Here is a 16981-nt window from a genome sequence, read left to right on the forward strand (position 1 = left end):
GTGACTCTGCAACCCAACAGCAGGCTTACATGAATATTATTAAATTATTATTTACATTGCAGTAATTCCCAGGTACTCCAGTCGAGAGCAGAGCCCCCGTAGTGCTGCTCAATTGTAGACTGAAGTTCAATTTAAGCCCTGGAGAGCAGCTTTCTAAAGCTAAAAAGAGAATCCCTGCTGGGGTACAGAAGGAAGTTTAATTGCCTTCTGCTTGGGTGTGCTGCATTGTCCCTGCTGAGGGAACAGCCCAGAGGAGCAGGGACAGAGCAGGGATAAATCCAAGGGCTTGGGCTGCTTCTGGGCACCAGCCATGTGCATTTCCCCATCCTTTTTAACATGCCACAGCAATCTCCTCCCACATCAGCCCCCATTCCTCTGTGTCCTCCTTGGACCTCCCTCCTGGGGGTTCAGGTTGACCTTTAGAGGTCCCTTTCCACCCAAACTGCTCTGTGATCCTGCAGCTGCCCCTCGTGGGTTCATGGGCTGCCCTCTTCTTATCCACCAGCTCCCAAAGGCAGGATGTCCTACCAAGGCCTCCTCCAAACAGGTCTCTGTGCCTTGCCCACTGTGGGAACCCTCCCCAGCCAATCCCTTTCCCACCAGAGCTCCTTCCAGCTGGGATTTTCTGCCAGCTGGGGCAGAGGTTCCCAAATCCCTGAGAAAGAATGGCTCATACCCTAACAGCAGCATGCTCTAGGGACATCCAAGAGACAGGGATGGTGCTTGGGGCAAGATTTGGGGCAGTGAGCAGGGAGGAACTTGCCCTCATCAGCAGGGATTGCTGCAAATCACCTATTAATTGTGCTGAATGAAAAGCAAATGCCACGAAGGAGTTGCCCAACAGGCTCTCACCCTGGGAATCACAGCATTTTTAATTGAGACAGAAAAAGGGGAGTTTGACTTCACTTTCCCCCATCCCCTCAAATTCCAGAGAGCTCAGACATGACTGCTTCCACAAGCAGTAACCCCACTGTTTCAATGACAAGTTAAAGCTCCAGGGCTCAGCAGTCAAGGGCTGCTTAGAAGCACCACAGTGCTTGATTTTCATTCATGTGAGCCTTGCAAATGGAGCTGGTAGAAATGTCTTATTCCCTCCTCTCTCCTTGGCTGTTGATGTGTAATGCTGACTGGTTTGATGCAATTCTGGGAGATGAGGAAAAAAAGATATGTTAGAAAATATCCCAAAATACAGCAGAGTGTACTAGGGTAGAAAACGAGCTTCAGTCTGATACAATGTTCCTTCTCAAAATCTGACTGCGATCACATTTTTTGTTTGAATTTGTGAAAAGTGCATCATTTTTATTTTCCTAGGTGACACAACAGCAGTTTCACTACTGTCCCAGCAACCCTGCAAAATCCTAGCTATGCTTCTGGCACGGCTGCTGCTTGCTGTGGCTCACACAAGAGCTCTTCCACCAGTGTTCTTCATTATCAAAGTCAAAAATAATTCTCTCTAAAGAGGAAAAGATGTTGTCACATAGGAAAAGATTTGATTAAGCAATGGGGATTTATTTTGTTTTGTTTCCTTTTTTTTTTTTTTTTTTTTTACTGTAGAGATTTGCTTGGAGAAACATCTTTTGTACACAGTTTTCCTGGGGGCAAATTACTGCATTTAATTTGATTTTAAAGCCTTGCTACACAATCAATAATGCCTCAAGTCTGGAAGCAAATCTCATGAAGAGTGACTTCAACCTGAGATTTCAGATCAGTTTCCCTAAAATTCAGGTGTGAAATCCTTCTCCCCCCTCAGAAAACCCCAAATAAAAGCAGTTTGCTTTCGACCTAAACCATGTTAAGAAGAAGGCTATTTATGTTTGTTAGAAGTGACCAAACTCTGCTGCTGTTCTGAAAAGCTGCAAAAATAGGGAGTGGAAATAACACGAAAAATTCTCTCCATGTCCTGGTAGTCTATTTTTACATGTGGACATGTAACTCATATCCCAGTGATGGTCACTCATGTTTGCCCAAACCCTTGGGCTCCAGACTCTGTAGCAAAGTTCTTCTACCTGCCTTGAGTGGAGAGGGAGAATAGGAGCAGAAATGGTCTTTTATTGGATCTCTGTCCTGATTTTTTAGAAATTGAGGCAGATCCCAGAGAGGTTCCCACTGTGAGTGGGCAGCGCTATTGCTCCATCCCAGAGTGCGACTGCATCATCCACAGGAGTCCAAAGTTGTGCTCACTTGTACCAGGACTGGACCAAGCTTCCTTCCTCTGAAATTCTCTTCTTCTAAACCACCGGATGTGGAGCTTTTAGAATTCTCTTCACTCTTTGCCCAATTTCATCAGAATTCTCTTAGCACTCTCATTATGGTCTGTTTAGCCCAGACTGTCAATTCGTGACTGGTGGAAATCTGGAAGCAATTCTTGCTTAGTGTAAAGTGCCAGGCTTAAATCCAAGATTTGATGGATGTGACAGTTAATTTCAACTGCAGATATTTCCCTTTGTCATGTGAATCATTTCAGTTCCTTTCTGTTTAGATATACTTGGGAAAAAAATCTCTCCAGAACGTTGTCGTTTTACTGGTGCTGCTCTGCGTAGCTCTGGGTCTTTTTCTCACACACATTTGTGATTTCAAAGTGAAGATTCCATGAGGATGCCATGGTAGGGGGCTACCAATGTTTTGACAAGCAGTTCCCACCAAAATTTACTCCTTTATCCTTGTGATTCATCCTGCTAAGCACCTTGAAAAAGTAAGTTTGCAGAAAAGAGGTATTTGCAGATTATAAATAACATGGAGTTTTGATTATGTAGGGTAATCATCTCTACAACACAATCCACCTTCCCAAAAATCTTGTTAAAACCACATATTTTGGGGAAAGCCCCACTTTAAAACCCCAACAAAGCAACAAAGAAATGTAACCTTTTATTTTTTTAGTTTAAAGATTATCAGAAGTAGGAAATCCACTATTCCATTGCTATAGCTTCACTATGGATTCAAGAAATGAGAATTCAGCATTAGTACAGCTTGGTGATAGTTACCTATCCTCACATTTCAGACTTTGCATGTCATTTTTAGTTTGAGTTTATAGCTTCATCTAGACAATTGGACTTTTTTGTTTGGTAGGTGGAAGAGCCTTCACTGATCAGATCTCTGCTCCCCTGTAGGTAGATATTTACAGCCTATGATACAATTATCACTCTCTCCTTATTAAGCTAAACAGGCTGAGCTACTTAAGAAATCCCAAATCTCATTTATTACCCACTCATCAAGAGCTGATTTATAGAAAATGAGACATTCTTCCTGTCATGTCCTTGGTGCCTTGATTAAATTTCTCTTCAGACATGAATTTATGCTGACCCAATGCCTGTTTGGTGGTTCTTCTTTGCCATTACTTGGTACCATGTTGCCCTCCTAAACAGTTCAGGCAGGTTTACTTCCTCTGGGGACAGGTTCTCCTTCAGCTGCAGTGAAGCCACTCTGCACAGGTTTTCTGTCTGCAACTGAATCCTTCACTTGCTAGGTGTGCATGGCTTCCAGAGCTTGTGGCTGTCTGCACTCCAGTTCCTGATTCAGAAATGATTTTTATTCAGTGCCTCTAAAATGGTCAAAAGTCTCAAAATTTTGTAAATGTCCTCTGAGACTGCACAGTGCAACTTGGGAGGCTGTATGGAAGAGTTACCCCATGAGGCTCAGCCCCAGGAGAGGGACAGCAGGACTTCTGTGGTCCCTGTGTTTGTCTTGGGAAGGAAATTGGTTTCCTGATTCAGATAGTGAGCTTTGCAACACCACTCACCCCTCTTGGGTGGTCAGATTGCTGTTTGGAAAGGAGTTGTGACTGCCTCAAGGTTTCCCTTGAGCAATCAACAGCTTTATCCCATACCACCCTCCCCTCTTCTTGATCAAATGTGTAATCAGTTTTTATTTGCTTCCTAATCATGACTTCTGTGCAGAATTCCCCAGACCACCTCAGCATGTGGGCCTCTGGTCACCCCCACCACACAAAACACCCCCTTGTCCCCTTGGCTGCCAAGGCCACCTCCCTGCCCTCCTCTCTTTGTGATTCATTCCTCTGCACCTTGAATTTGGGAAGACATTGGTGCTTAGAAAGGATCTTCTGCCCTTCCATTTAATGGAGATTTTATCTTGATTTTAACTAGTGGGCAAATTTAGGGAAATGGCAACAAAACTGCCATATACTGTGTAGATTTACTGTAAATATTTTTGCATATTTTCTGACGTGTTATAGGATATAACACTACCATGCAAAGTGCTCAATGTAGGCAAAATGGAGAAGAAAGAAAGGGAGAAGGTGTAAAATTTTCAGTGGAGTGAATTGTACTGGAGAGTTCCTTGGAGCTGCCTCCTGCACAGCCTGTGCTGTGTCATGGCAAGGCAGAGATTAGAGCTGCCTGCTTGACACAGCTGCACAAACACAGCCAAATCAGAGCCCTGATTGCATCAGTTTCACCTAATTCCATTTCTTGATTTAGGGGAAGAGGAAGCAACATGAACATGACATTCCCTTCCTCTCTCTGACAAGGCAATTACACTGAACTAAGCTTTCTTAAGACCTGTCTTAATCGTTTTCTGGCTGTATTGCTGGGGTTTAGTTGCTTTGTTTTGTTTGTTTCTTTTTTTCTGGACAGTAGCTGCCCTTAAACCCTTGACTTAATAAATTCAGACTGCTTTGAACAGCACATTTTGCAAGCAGCAGCTGTAAAATTTAATGCTGCAAAGGCAATAGTTAAGTGTGTCTATTATGATCATAAATGCTTATGATCTTGAGACAGTGAGGATAAAAACCCTTTAATTCAAGACTGCAGGAATTTTCCCTTATCTTGGTGACATTTAAAAGCATAACTTGAGGAAAACTTCTCTCATCTCTGATGGTGATGGCCAGAAACTCCTGACACAGGTACAGCACTTGATAGTCCAACATTGATGCTGAACCTTTGAAAACCTATTAAAAACCCAAGCCCAAGCCACAATGCTGCACCTCAATGCCAAGGAGCAAGTTGGGGTAAAAACCAGCTAAAGGAAGGGGGAAAAAAAACCCCTTCCATGCAGACATCCATGGTTAGAGTGTCTGTATCCCCCCTTCCCAATAAACAAGGGCTGTCTGTATGGACTGGAGACAGGACCAAGGCTGTGGGGCACTGCTGGGGGACACAAGGCAGCTGGCAGCAGCTAGAAATGAAAGGCAGGGTGGCTTCAGCACTCTGAACATCCTTCAGTTGATGTCTTGTGAAGGCTGACCTAGAACAGAGACTGGACAGAGCTAAAGAATAAAGCAGGGATTTATCAAAAAGCCTCAATAGATCCACCTTGGGCAGCACAACCCAAAATGGTCACAAAATGGACAACAGGTCATGGGGTCTCTCCCTTGGATCAGTTCTGCTCCATTTGCACCTTGCAGTTCATTGTCCAGTTCCAGCTTTAGCCCAGGCACTCCCACCCTGCTTGTTTTTCTCTCTCCAGCCCACGCTGTTTGTGCTCCTGGGCTGAGCTTTGGATCATTTGTCCTTGGTGCCCAGCTGGAGCAGGAATTGTTTTGTCTCCCTGCTCTGTGCAGAGAGCTCAGCATCCCATAATGTGAGGCTCAGACCCACAGAACAGAATCTGAAAAATATAAAAACTAAAGCAGAGGCATCAGAGTGAATTTAGGATTGCCTCTCCATTTAACCAGTGAGGCTGCCCCACCAGGGAGACGTGGGAGGACTTGGTGAGCAGCCACTCAAAAGGAACAGGAGGCATTTTTTCAGGCACAGACCCTCACTGTGCTTTACAATCAAATAATTAACACCCACTAAAACCTAGAAAGATTTTTTACCTTCCTCTGACCAAGTTCAGAGGTAGGTAAATAAACATTGACATGTTGGTGAGCATCAGTCACTGATTTAGAGACTGCTACCACAGCAGAACCCCAGAGTCCTGAGCAATTAAATCCAAGGAAAAATTACAGAAAGCAGAGTAGATTTATTTTTAAAGTCTCCAAGGAGTAACAGAAAACATTTCCTTTGTTAAATAAGTCTTAAATTTAAAGCAAGGCAAGTGATCCATACTTATAATAGCCTACCTTGGGATCTTTTTTCCTTCTTCTTTCTCCCTCTTGGCATAATTTGAGCTGATCTCATGCCTTCTAATGAGTTGTCTCCCAGTTGGAAATGGCAACTTTTATAGTTTTTCCCAAAAACCCATGTTCAGACTGTCTTATGAAACACTCTAATCATCAGTACTTGTTCTGTAAGCTGCGTGGTGGATGGGATGTATTGTAAGGAGGTAATATCTTGTTGATTGGAAAAAAAGAAAAATCAAGATATGAATTTCTGCTCTCTTCCTTTCCCATACTTTCAGTTAGTTCCATGACTGGAAAGCTGGTCTGTACATTCAGGCACCAAATGCATGCTGATCTATGACATAAGGATTTATTTTTGTTTCAGGTTCCAAACCAGAAGGATTTCCTTCTCCTTTGTGTTTTGTTGCCACTGAAATACATATTTTTCCTCTCTTGAACAGTAACTGGGCAGCTGAGAGTCAGGCAGAATGTACCTGCATATTTTCAGCACTCTGTGCATGTCCGTATCCTATCTTTACATTTCAACAGCTAGAGTTTTAAAAGCTCTGCTGTGGGGAATATTCCCTTTTCAAATTCTGGATGAGGAAAACAAAACCCTTTCTTATAGGTAAAAGTTTATCATGGATTGGAAACTGTAGTACCCAAGAATTCTAATTTTGCATCCATAGTCACTTCAATCATCACTTAAGTGGTTGGATATTCACTGATTTATATACTCAATCTTAAACTTTTTTTTTTTTTTGGCCCTTCATCCTTTTGCTATTTTCATTTGGAGAAGTTGGTTATTATTGCATTAAAGTCGTTAAAGCAGGTTGCTTTGCAATCATACATAATTTTACACTGTCAGACATTTCTCTTGTAAACAAGATCTGTGTATGTACTTACTAAATTAATTACCTGCTCTAACATACATTTATCCAAATGCTTAATTTTTGCATTCCTAATGTGCTGAGTGATATAATGACAGTAAAAAAAAAGAAATTTATTTTGATATGAATTCATGCCAAGCACTTTTGATAAAGAATTAAACTGAAAAATATGTGGGAATTCAATATTTCACAGCTGTGATTTATTTGCCTAGAACCTTCTCTGGTACCTGCCTGCACTTAAATTATTAGACAAACAAATGATTACTCACTCTCTTCCTCTAACTTAAAATCTTTAGAAAGTATTTTTCAGATATTCTGATTGCTCAAGTAATTGAACTTCTTCATATTTTTAGAATTTTCCAAGACTTTATTCAGCTACTGGGTAAGAAAATCTTTCAACTACACTTATTCTAGAGCTGAACAGCTGCTGATTTTAATATTTTCCACCTTTTTTACCTGTTTCATGTTTTGATGACATGGAATTCTGTTGAGATGGCAACACATCTGCAGCAAAGTCAGACCACGCTGCTTCTTTCACTCTTAAAAGGTCATGCAGCCAGTGAGACGAGTTTGGAAATATCAGCTCTTGGTATCACTAAAGGCAGCAAATTCTAGAGATGCTTTTTGGAGACATCTATACTTTTAGGCTTGTTTTAGATATAACCACCTTCTCTTTGTAGCAGTCTATCAGTTAGTAATTAATGCATTTATGGCAACCTCCTCCCGGCACTGACAAATGTATTTGGTGCAAAAATGCTTCAGCTTCACACAGTCATAGCTAGAAGATAAAGTTGCAGTACAAGTACCAATATTCATTGCTTAAATGCACCACAAACAAATGAAATATTACTCTTTCTTGATGAATGCCCATGATGTACACTGAAAGACACTACTATGACACAAGATGCATAATTCCAGCAATATTATTGATTTTCTTCTCCTCCAAACCTTAACTGGAAATGCACAGTGCACTCACTACACAGCTGTCTCCAGATTCTCACTTCCAAGCACCCATTCCAGGCACGCTGGTGACTGCTGTGGGGCAAAAGGTGTCTGGAGTTAATCCCTGTCTCCTGGCTCTCCCTGCAGCCACATTTGGCACAGATGTGGGAATGCCACAGTTCCTAGTGGGAGCTGCCCTGATAGCCAAACCTGCCAGAGCCTGTCAGTAGCAGGGCTCCCGAGGCTCTGCTGACTGCAGAAACACCTACAAGCTGTGTCTCATCCCAAAAGCCACTCACCAGGTACTTGTATTGCTGTTGTTGTTATTGTTGTCAGGGAGTCTTGCCCAAGACTACGTTTCAGAAAACCAAGAAGAAAGCAGCAGCAGTTTCCCAATATTCCAGTGCAGCACAGCACTGCTGAATCCAAGGCTTCTGTGCCTTTAGTGAGGCTTGGTTTGGTCCCTCATCCTGGAGAACGTGTGAAGCAGCACATCTGTGAGTGTCCTGTGCTGCTTTTGGAAGCTCAGTTTCCACTCAGTGGTTTCTGGTGAGGTTCCATGTCTGGGACAGTGGTCTTTGCCATGCAGCTTCTCACTGGGATCTTCTCCATTCTCAAGTGATAATTTGATAAATCTGGATTGTAACTAGGGCTATACAACAAAGGTCTCTGTTCTCAGACCATGTGTCTTGCAGCAGAGGAATTTCCTTTGCTTCTTGCAGTGCCTTTATTGGTATCTCCTGGCAGATATCAAAAGCCATGTGAAATCTCTCACTTCCCTTCTGGAGTGCTAATACACTTCTGGAAGGTCTGAACCTATCCACTCATGCTTTTGATTTGATTCAGTTTGTACTGCACAGAGATTTCCTGGGATGGTTTCAGCTGGCCTCCTGTTCTCTTCTCCTCACAGTGATTCACAGGCTGTTACTAGAGAAGTCAGCTCTTTGCCGTGATGCTGCTCTGCTCAAAATCTATTGCCTCTGTGTTGCTTTGTGTTTGCTTGGTTTGAGCTCTGAAATGTCAGCTCTGTTTTTACCAACAGATTTATCCATAGCAAACATTTTCCAAACAAGTTACCTGAAGGGAATTTTTTTTTTTTCTGTCTTAACAAGGATGTTTGGTAGTTCCTCAAATTCATTCTCTCAATTACAATGGGAAGTGTTTCTCCCATGAATTCTCTAAATACTGACATATATATATATATATATATATATATGATTTCACAGAGGCATAAGTCCCGTTGTGAAGTCAGTCACAGTTCTTCACTTGGATTAATGGATATCCTATTTCTGACCCGTAAATGTTTGCATTAAGGGGCATATTCTAATCTAGACTCCAGACTAACAGTCCCACTCTTAGTTTTAGCAAACTAATCATCACCTCTTCATTCTCAGTGTATACATGGGAGAAAGTAAAATCATAGCAGGCTTTTACAGCCCCAGTCTCTCACAGGAAACTTGGGAAGCACCAATTGTTCCTTTCCTTGCCAGCTGATTCCTTTACTTGGGCATTTGGTCACTGTGCATTACATTCACCAGCACTTGAATAATCCCTGGCTCTTTCAAATATGGTTGCTTTTTTTTTTTTTCTTTTTTTTTCTTTTTTTTTTTTCTTTCCTTTGAGAGGAGACAGGCTGCTTCATGTGATGATGCACTTGGATGTGCCTCAGAGACTCCCTGTCAGTAATTGCTGCTTTTCTCTTCTGACACAAATACATCCAAACATTTCTTCCCAGCTGTAGATTGCTGAAGCACTGCTGGTGACACCAAATCTGCCATTCCCAGCTCTGGCAATCCAGGCTGTAACGTGATGGTGGAACTGGCATTTCTCCAAACTTGCATTTTGTGAGTGTAGATTTTTCAAGCAGCAACACATCAGCCATGGGGTTTCTAAGGCTGTGTGAATTACAAATGCCTGCCATGCTCTTGCAGGGAGGGATGTCCACTGGCTCTTTTCTCTTCTCCTCTTAGCCTCAGAAATGTGACAATGATGCTGAAATCTGCAATAAAATATGTAGATAAATGCACCATTCCGCAAAACAGAGCACCAGTAACAGATGTACAGACCCAACAGACAGTGTGACTTTCAATTTTAATTTGATTGTGTGGGGAAAATTACTCATGCATAGAGATTAACACATAGAGAAAACCATACAAACAAGCCTGACTAAGAGAAATGTTGCCACAACCTGGTTTTGTGGAAACTTAATGTAATAACTAGTTCCCACCTGAGCTTGGGGGCTTATCTATACCTGTACCTACAACATTAATTGATGGCAGAAATAGGGGCTGGTTTTCCTCTTGGGTGTTTTGTCTCAATGCCAGTCTGACTCCAGAAGCATCATCAAACCACACCTGACAAGGAGTCAGGCCCATAAATCAGGGATTGTAAACAATGATGGCAGATAATATTGGACAATCATCTCTGGCCTCATTCATTCATTAATAAATCAACAGAGATTTATGGTGCAGACTGCAGCACCACTAAATCTTTGCCCTTTTAAAACCATGTTTATTGAGTTTCAGGCTGGCAAAGCAATCGATTACTCCAGAAAAGCATTTTGAAGTGAATCAAAACCATGATGGGAAAGCACATCCCCTTCCATGCAACAGCAGCTCACTGAACTGCAAATGCTTCCAAAAACTGGAAAAAAAGCAACTTCTTCCTCACGGAGGTAAGCAATCAAGTTTTCATCTATATTAGGGATCTGGCACGATGAAGCCTTTTATCTTTTTGTGGTTTACATGTTTATACATAGCAGGGCAGCCTGCCAGCAGCTCTGGCCAAAAGAGAAGAGACAGCTGAGCTCTGAGTGAGGAGGCTTTTATTGGAGCAGTGCATGGAATAGGTGTGCTGGTTTGTCAACACTCAGCTGTCAATCTGGAGGCTCTGCCTGCAGTGCTGACCAGCACCATAAACACAGCAGAACCCAGCAGTGTGGGAGTGCCTCTAGAGAGCAAGGTACTGTGGCTGGCAGAGAACCTCTCCTGATGCATGCCCAAAGCTGAGGGACCTAATTTGCACTCACATTCTGGCCCAGGTCCACATTCTGGCAATGCGAAGGGAAATCAATTGACTAAGCTTCCAGAATGACTTCAGAGACTCAAACAGTGTCAAATCAATTTCCTGTGTCTGTGGCAAACATCAGGAAATTCAGAATTAAGAATCCCCAGTGAACTCCCCTCTGTTTCCTTGACCCCATGTGTGTAGTGGGGTTTTCATTACCCCATCCTACTTCTCTGTATAGATGTTTTCCACAGATGAGCTCTGTTTTACTCTGTGATCTGGGGACTGTGCACAGCTCAGAAGGTGGGTGATGGAACAGGACACTAAAACTCAGGATCAAACCTACATGCATGCAAGCAAGAAAACCAGCTCATTAAAGGAAACCAAGTAAAGAGTCACTCAAAGCTGAACCCAAGGCTTTCTATTGATAAATGAAAACCTTCATGGGTGCATTTCAAGACTCCTTAATTTTATCTGAAGTGGTTATGTAGCTCCTGGACCAGATAAATGAGCACTGGGCTAAGTGATCTCCAGGGTCCCTTCCAGACCCAGGCTTCTGCAGCCACACAACACAGCATGTGCTGGATTCATTTCCCATTCAGCAGCCAAAGTACAGCTGTTTGCACTCCCTGGGCTGCCTGTGTTATCAGTGGGAAACAGGCCTGGCTGGGACAGTGAGCCCTGCTCAGGCTCCTGAGGCTGAAAATAAACTGCTAAGAGAGGGGGTGAATAAATACAGCTAAGAGGGGTTAAACCAAAATAGTGCTTTTCCAGTATTTCCTCAGGTTCAATGACATATAGGATTGTGACTCTGCTTCCTTTGTACAGAAAAGCTCCTACTAACATTAATGAGTACTCTTTTTTTCCTTAAAAAGATGTACAAAACACAGTCCCTAGACTACAGGCAAAAATATGCAATTTCAGTATAAATCAAGAGTGCTTGGTTCAGCTCCAAGTGCTGTGTGAGAAGAACAGAACTAAAATTCACCTCAGGGCATCCAAACGCAACAAATGAAATTTTGAGAGAAAGTGTAGGGATTGTAGTTACAGCAAAATGTGCATTGTGTGTTTGTATTGTGCAAGGTTTTGTTCTTCCCTGAGCAGCATGACCTATTTCCCAGCATCATGTGATTTTTGTATTGGAAGACTCTTCTGTAAAGAAGTAGAGTTAATTTTCCAGTGGAAAAGAGACAATACTGATTATCCTTAGTTCTGCCCAATGAAACAGTTTAACATTACATTACTTTTTATTTACCTTTCTAAACTTCATCACCCTTTTAAAAGATACAAACAAGTAAAGCATATGCACATACTTATCTGTTGCTGGCAATATATATTTTCATTAAGATTTCATTCAAAGAAATGTACAAGGCATCGGGACAATCCAAATTAAAGTACACTAGGATTTAATATGATTTACAATCCATTTCCAACCACAACAGCAGCTAAACATTAGGCCTTTAAAGTGCACAAAAGGAATTTAAGCTGCCTTCCACACCTCCCACCTCACAGAGGGGCCTCAGTTTCCTGCTTAAATTCTGCTTAGTTGCCTGAAGTGTTTTAAACTCTGTACATGGAGATGGAAATCTAGGGATGTCACCTCTGGCTAAAATCATCTGGCATTCCTAAAACAGGAATTCCTGTGTTCCAGTCTCATAAGCAACTCTATCAGACTTTCTGAGTTCATTCCTAATTGAGCTAACACTCAATCTGAGAGGAGAGAGAGAGAAAAAAAACAAGCATATATATAAGAGACATCTGGAAGGGAACTGTTTATACAAACTCAACAGCTTTTGAAAAGCTGGGCCCTTGAAGTGTACACAGGCACTCCAAATCAGCAGTCCCTTCTGAAATGCCCTCTATATATGTATTTTTAGCTTGCAGCTTCTTTATTTCTAGTCATTTCTATTACCATTCTGGAAGCCTTTGTAATTATGGTGAGAGGACTTTTTTTAATGTTTGTGTAACTCAAAAATGGCCAAATGAAAGCTGACTACACCTTCCCAAAGGAAAAAAAAAAGTTTTATGCATTAAGAAATTTCAGCTCTGACAGCAATGAGTTTTCAGGTAACTGGTAGAAAGCTGTGCTCATGTACAGATTTCTGTTCATTTGTCATTAACAACAGCACAACCCTGCCAGGAACACAGCAAAACAGGGAATTTTGCAGCAACGAGTGGAAGGCAACGCTGAACATTTGGCAAGCTAAGCAGATATTGAGTTAGGTTGGATTTAAAGCACTAACCACTTCGGGAGATGAATTCTGGCTTTCACCATCTTTTGTCTCACATGCACATTCATGCATTGTGTCAGCATGTGCTTTTTCTTGAGACCTCAGATTAATTCCAGCTTAAATGTAGGGCAGGATGTGTCAACACTAGAAAATGAGTGCTGTTGCTGTTGTGCTTCACACGTGTGACCAAAGCTGGGCATCTGTGCTTGCTGGAGCACCCTTGAATTTTTAAGAATAGATGAGCCCCAGTCCAGTGCCAGCTTTAAGTCTCCTTGACCCTTCAGCAGCTCGTGCAGGACCTGCTGTACCAATATTCAAGTGGTTGTCTGGATTCTGCTCACTCCAGATGGGAACTGGGGCTTCTCTGCACTTGACTGGAAATAAGGAGCTGCCTTTGCACCAGGGTGTTGAACATGCCTTAGACACAGCTCAGGACTGAAAACTAATATGAAAACCTTCTCTAGTGATTTCTAACCAATGGTTTGAGAAGCCAGAATGAGATCTGGGAAGGGAGGGGCTCTCGCAGGTGAAATGGGTACTAAGAGAGTCTCTTCAGGTGGAAAGAAAATTTGATTCTGATTATATTCACACTTTCAGAAAAATTGACAAGTGAAGATAAGTGGAGGAGAATTTCTTTCCAGGATACCCTGCAGACTTGTTGGGGTTCTCTGAAATAGCTGCTTCACTCATGCTCTTAAGTAGATTTTAACTGCTTTGATGTGTTAAGGGGATTTTGCTCAATTGAAAAGGTTAGCAGTGCTTTATTTGAAATCTTGCTTCATACACACAGCAAACTCCTCTGTGGAAGAGTTTATTTTAATCCTGGAGATGATAATGGATGAATATCAGGACAGCTGCTCTCAGCTTCACCCCAGAGGTAATGGGCAGAACTTCAGAGAGCTCTCTTAAGTGCTGAGAAAGAGAAGATGTCATTTGCCAGGAGATGTCATAACACAGCAGAGCAGGAATATGGCAACTCATTTCTTGGCAAACTTTGTAAGTGCTACCTTTGGGGATTTTAAAAAAGCTGTTAAAGCTGTTTCTGTGTTCACCATTTTTATTTCTAAGCTTTAAAAGTACTTTTTTTTTTTTTCCCTTCTCTGTCTTATGCTAAAATACCCCGTGAATGCATTATTCTTTCAGGTTTTAGTTTTGATCATTTGATTTTTAAGTGCACAACACTCTCACTGGACACAATAAGCACTGCAAAGCAGGACTGCCAGTATGTAATAATATAGGGAATTTATACTTTGCTGTAGTTAAAATTTGGGCAGACCAGAAACAGGTCAGGCAAGCTTAATTGTCATCCTGTTGGTGATACAATCTGAGTATTTTTCTGACTGAAGAATTACATCATGCTCCCTTTCTGCACTCAAAACTGCCATGAGCCACTTCCATGAGATCATTTCTCTGAATGAGCTACTTCTTATCTGGAAAAGGATTTGTGAGGTACACTAAAATTCACACAGAGAAAAAAAAAAAAAAAATTGAAGCACTACTCCATGAGCATCCTTCTCCAAACACAAAAGTTGCAGGAAAAAATGAGCTGCAAATACCTGTGTGGAAAATAAAGACAAAGAGGAGGCTCAGCACCTCAGAGGAACCTCAGAGGACTTGCCTTTGTCCTGTCTCCATTCCATGGGAGGACTGAAATACACCTGTGATGTTCTCCAGGAAGCCAGGGAGGATTTCATGGCAGCCTCCTAGAGAGCCACATCAGCACAGGAGATCAGCCAAAGGGTTTGTGGTTGGCCAAGGCAGCGTGGGCTGAGCAGCATTACATGAGACTGAGCAGAACTGCCAGGGGGAGGCTGTGCTGGAGCACAGAGAGGGAAGGAAAAGCAACACACCCACCCGACCTAAGGGCAGAAATCTCTGCCTCCAACTACAACTGGAAACCAGTTGAGAGCTCTGGGATGGCAGTAAAGGCACAGCAATAAAGGGATTTAATGGCACTTCAAGTAAACACAGAACATAAACAGTTAGATATTCCTTGTGTGTACTTTTCTAAAGTAGGTCGAGTTATGATATTCTGTATGTCATATATCACAGGCAAAAGAGGGAGAACATTTGGAACCTAAACCACAGTTAAATCCAATTTTTTTTTCTTTTTTTTTTTAATATAGGTCTGCCACAGCTGCTGAGGGTAATATTTGCTTTATTGTGAAGATTCACAAAACATTATGACTCTTTCCATGTTACTGCCTAATGTTAATCTCAAAATCTGTATTCTGGAACTATCTTTTAGTGGTAGTGAACACATGTCATCTTGAAGAAAAAGCTTTAAGAGCTACAAGCACTCACCATCTTGGAGATTACACCTAATTATTTAGTGGAATCAGTAAGGCGTTTAAAGGGTAACACTAGGAACTGGTATTTAAAAATGTTGTTCTGATTCAAGTTTCATTTTTCTTTTCTTTCCTTTTGTTCTTTTCTTGTTTTCTTCTTCCCCCCCCCCCCCCCTTTTTTTTTTCCTAAAGGGAAGGTTTTGGCTTCCAAGCTTTGACACTTGCCATGCTGCATCCAAGAAAGCAGAGGAAGACTTCCCTATCTCATCATTGCCCATAAAAACCTCTTCATGCTGAATTTCTCTGACCAGGACAGACCCTACAGGCAATGCCGTCACACCCTGAGGAGCACGAGTATGAGTCCAAACAAAACCATCATCTTTTAAAACTTACTCTGCAAAACGGAACGAACGTGTACAGCCTTTGATGCGTTCAGACCTGCTCCTTTGTGTTTATGTGTGGGAACAAAAGGACGCCGTCAGTCGCTGGTGTCACACTGGCACCAATCAAACAGCCCAGGTGAGGTCCTGCTCCTCTCACGGAGCGCTTCCACCACGCCCGGGTCTCGGCAGGGCACGGATTCACAGCGCGTGGAGCGCCCGCAACCGAGCGCCCATCCCTCCATCCGCGCCGGGACTGTGCCATTTATTAACACCGCTCCGTGCCCCTTTCCTGCCTTACTGCGACTTTCCTCATCGATCCTCCACGGCTCCATCTCCGCCTTTCCCCACTCGCATCCCCCTCGCCCGGGAGCTTCGCCCCCGCCAGCCGGGCGCCGCCCGCTCCCTCCCAGCCCCGCGGGGCGGCTGCGGCGGGGCCGGGCCCTTGGGCACCTCCCTCCCCGCCTGCCCGCATCCCTCCCTCCCTCCCTGCGTGCCGCGGGATGCGCTGCCGGCCGGGCGGGCGGGCGCACACGGACCGCGCTCCGCGGGGGCAGCGGCGGGAGCCAGAGCCATGTCTCCGGTGAGCGGCGGGGCTGCGGGGGAGCCGCTCTCCCGTGCCCAGGGCTGGGTAATCTCCCCACGGCCGCCACCGGCACGGCGGAGCGCGGGGCGCGGGCGGGGCGGCTCCGCCGCATCGCGTCCCGCTGCGGCGCGGGCAGCGCGGAGCCCCGGCCGGGCGCTGCGGGGCGGAGCCGCGCCGGGCGGGAGGAGCGGCGGCGGCGGCGGCGGCCGCTGCCGCCCCCGCTATCTGACCCGACCTTCCCCCTCTCCTCCTCCTCCTCCTCCTCCTCCGCCCCCCGGCTCTCCTGCCCCCAGCGGCCCGGGAGGAACTGAACCATCGCCGCACAGGAAGTAGCGGCTGCGGGGAGCGGCGGCAGCGACAGCCGGGGCTGCCGCACTCAATGAGCGACGCTCCCGCAGCCGCCCGCCCCGCTCGCCCCTTCCCCGCCTCCCGAGGGCAGCGGCGCCGAGCCAGCCCGCCGCCGCCGGGGGCTGGAGGCTGAAGCGGGCAGAGGCAGCTCCGGCTCTTCCCGAGGAAGAGGAGGAGGAGGCGGAGGAGGCGGCGGCGGGGACTGCAGGTTGGTGCCGCTCCGCCGGCGAGGCGCGGGTACCGGGATGCGGGGGGAGGCGGGCGGCGGACTCTCGGCGGCCGGCGCAGCATCCCCGCCCGGCGCTGCCGACC

General features: G+C 44.4%; 1 protein-coding gene across 3 annotated transcripts in view; it reads left to right on the forward strand.

The window, feature by feature from the left end:
- Window positions 1-16228: 16228 nt before the first annotated feature.
- The window catches only part of AGPAT3 (1-acylglycerol-3-phosphate O-acyltransferase 3), an 86137-nt gene continuing 85384 nt past the window's right edge, over window positions 16229-16981 (forward strand). Inside the window, exon 1 of one of the 3 annotated variants that reach the window (XM_038150267.1) lies at window positions 16229-16318. The gene's annotated coding sequence lies outside the window, so the exon portion shown is untranslated. Of the gene's footprint in view, window positions 16319-16591; window positions 16878-16981 lie in introns of those variants that run through there. The other 2 variants (XM_038150302.1, XM_038150253.1) reach the window with 2 other exon arrangements.

The sequence above is a fragment of the Motacilla alba genome, chromosome 1 (assembly GCF_015832195.1).
Source record: "Motacilla alba alba isolate MOTALB_02 chromosome 1, Motacilla_alba_V1.0_pri, whole genome shotgun sequence".
Classification (NCBI taxonomy): domain Eukaryota; kingdom Metazoa; phylum Chordata; class Aves; order Passeriformes; family Motacillidae; genus Motacilla; species Motacilla alba.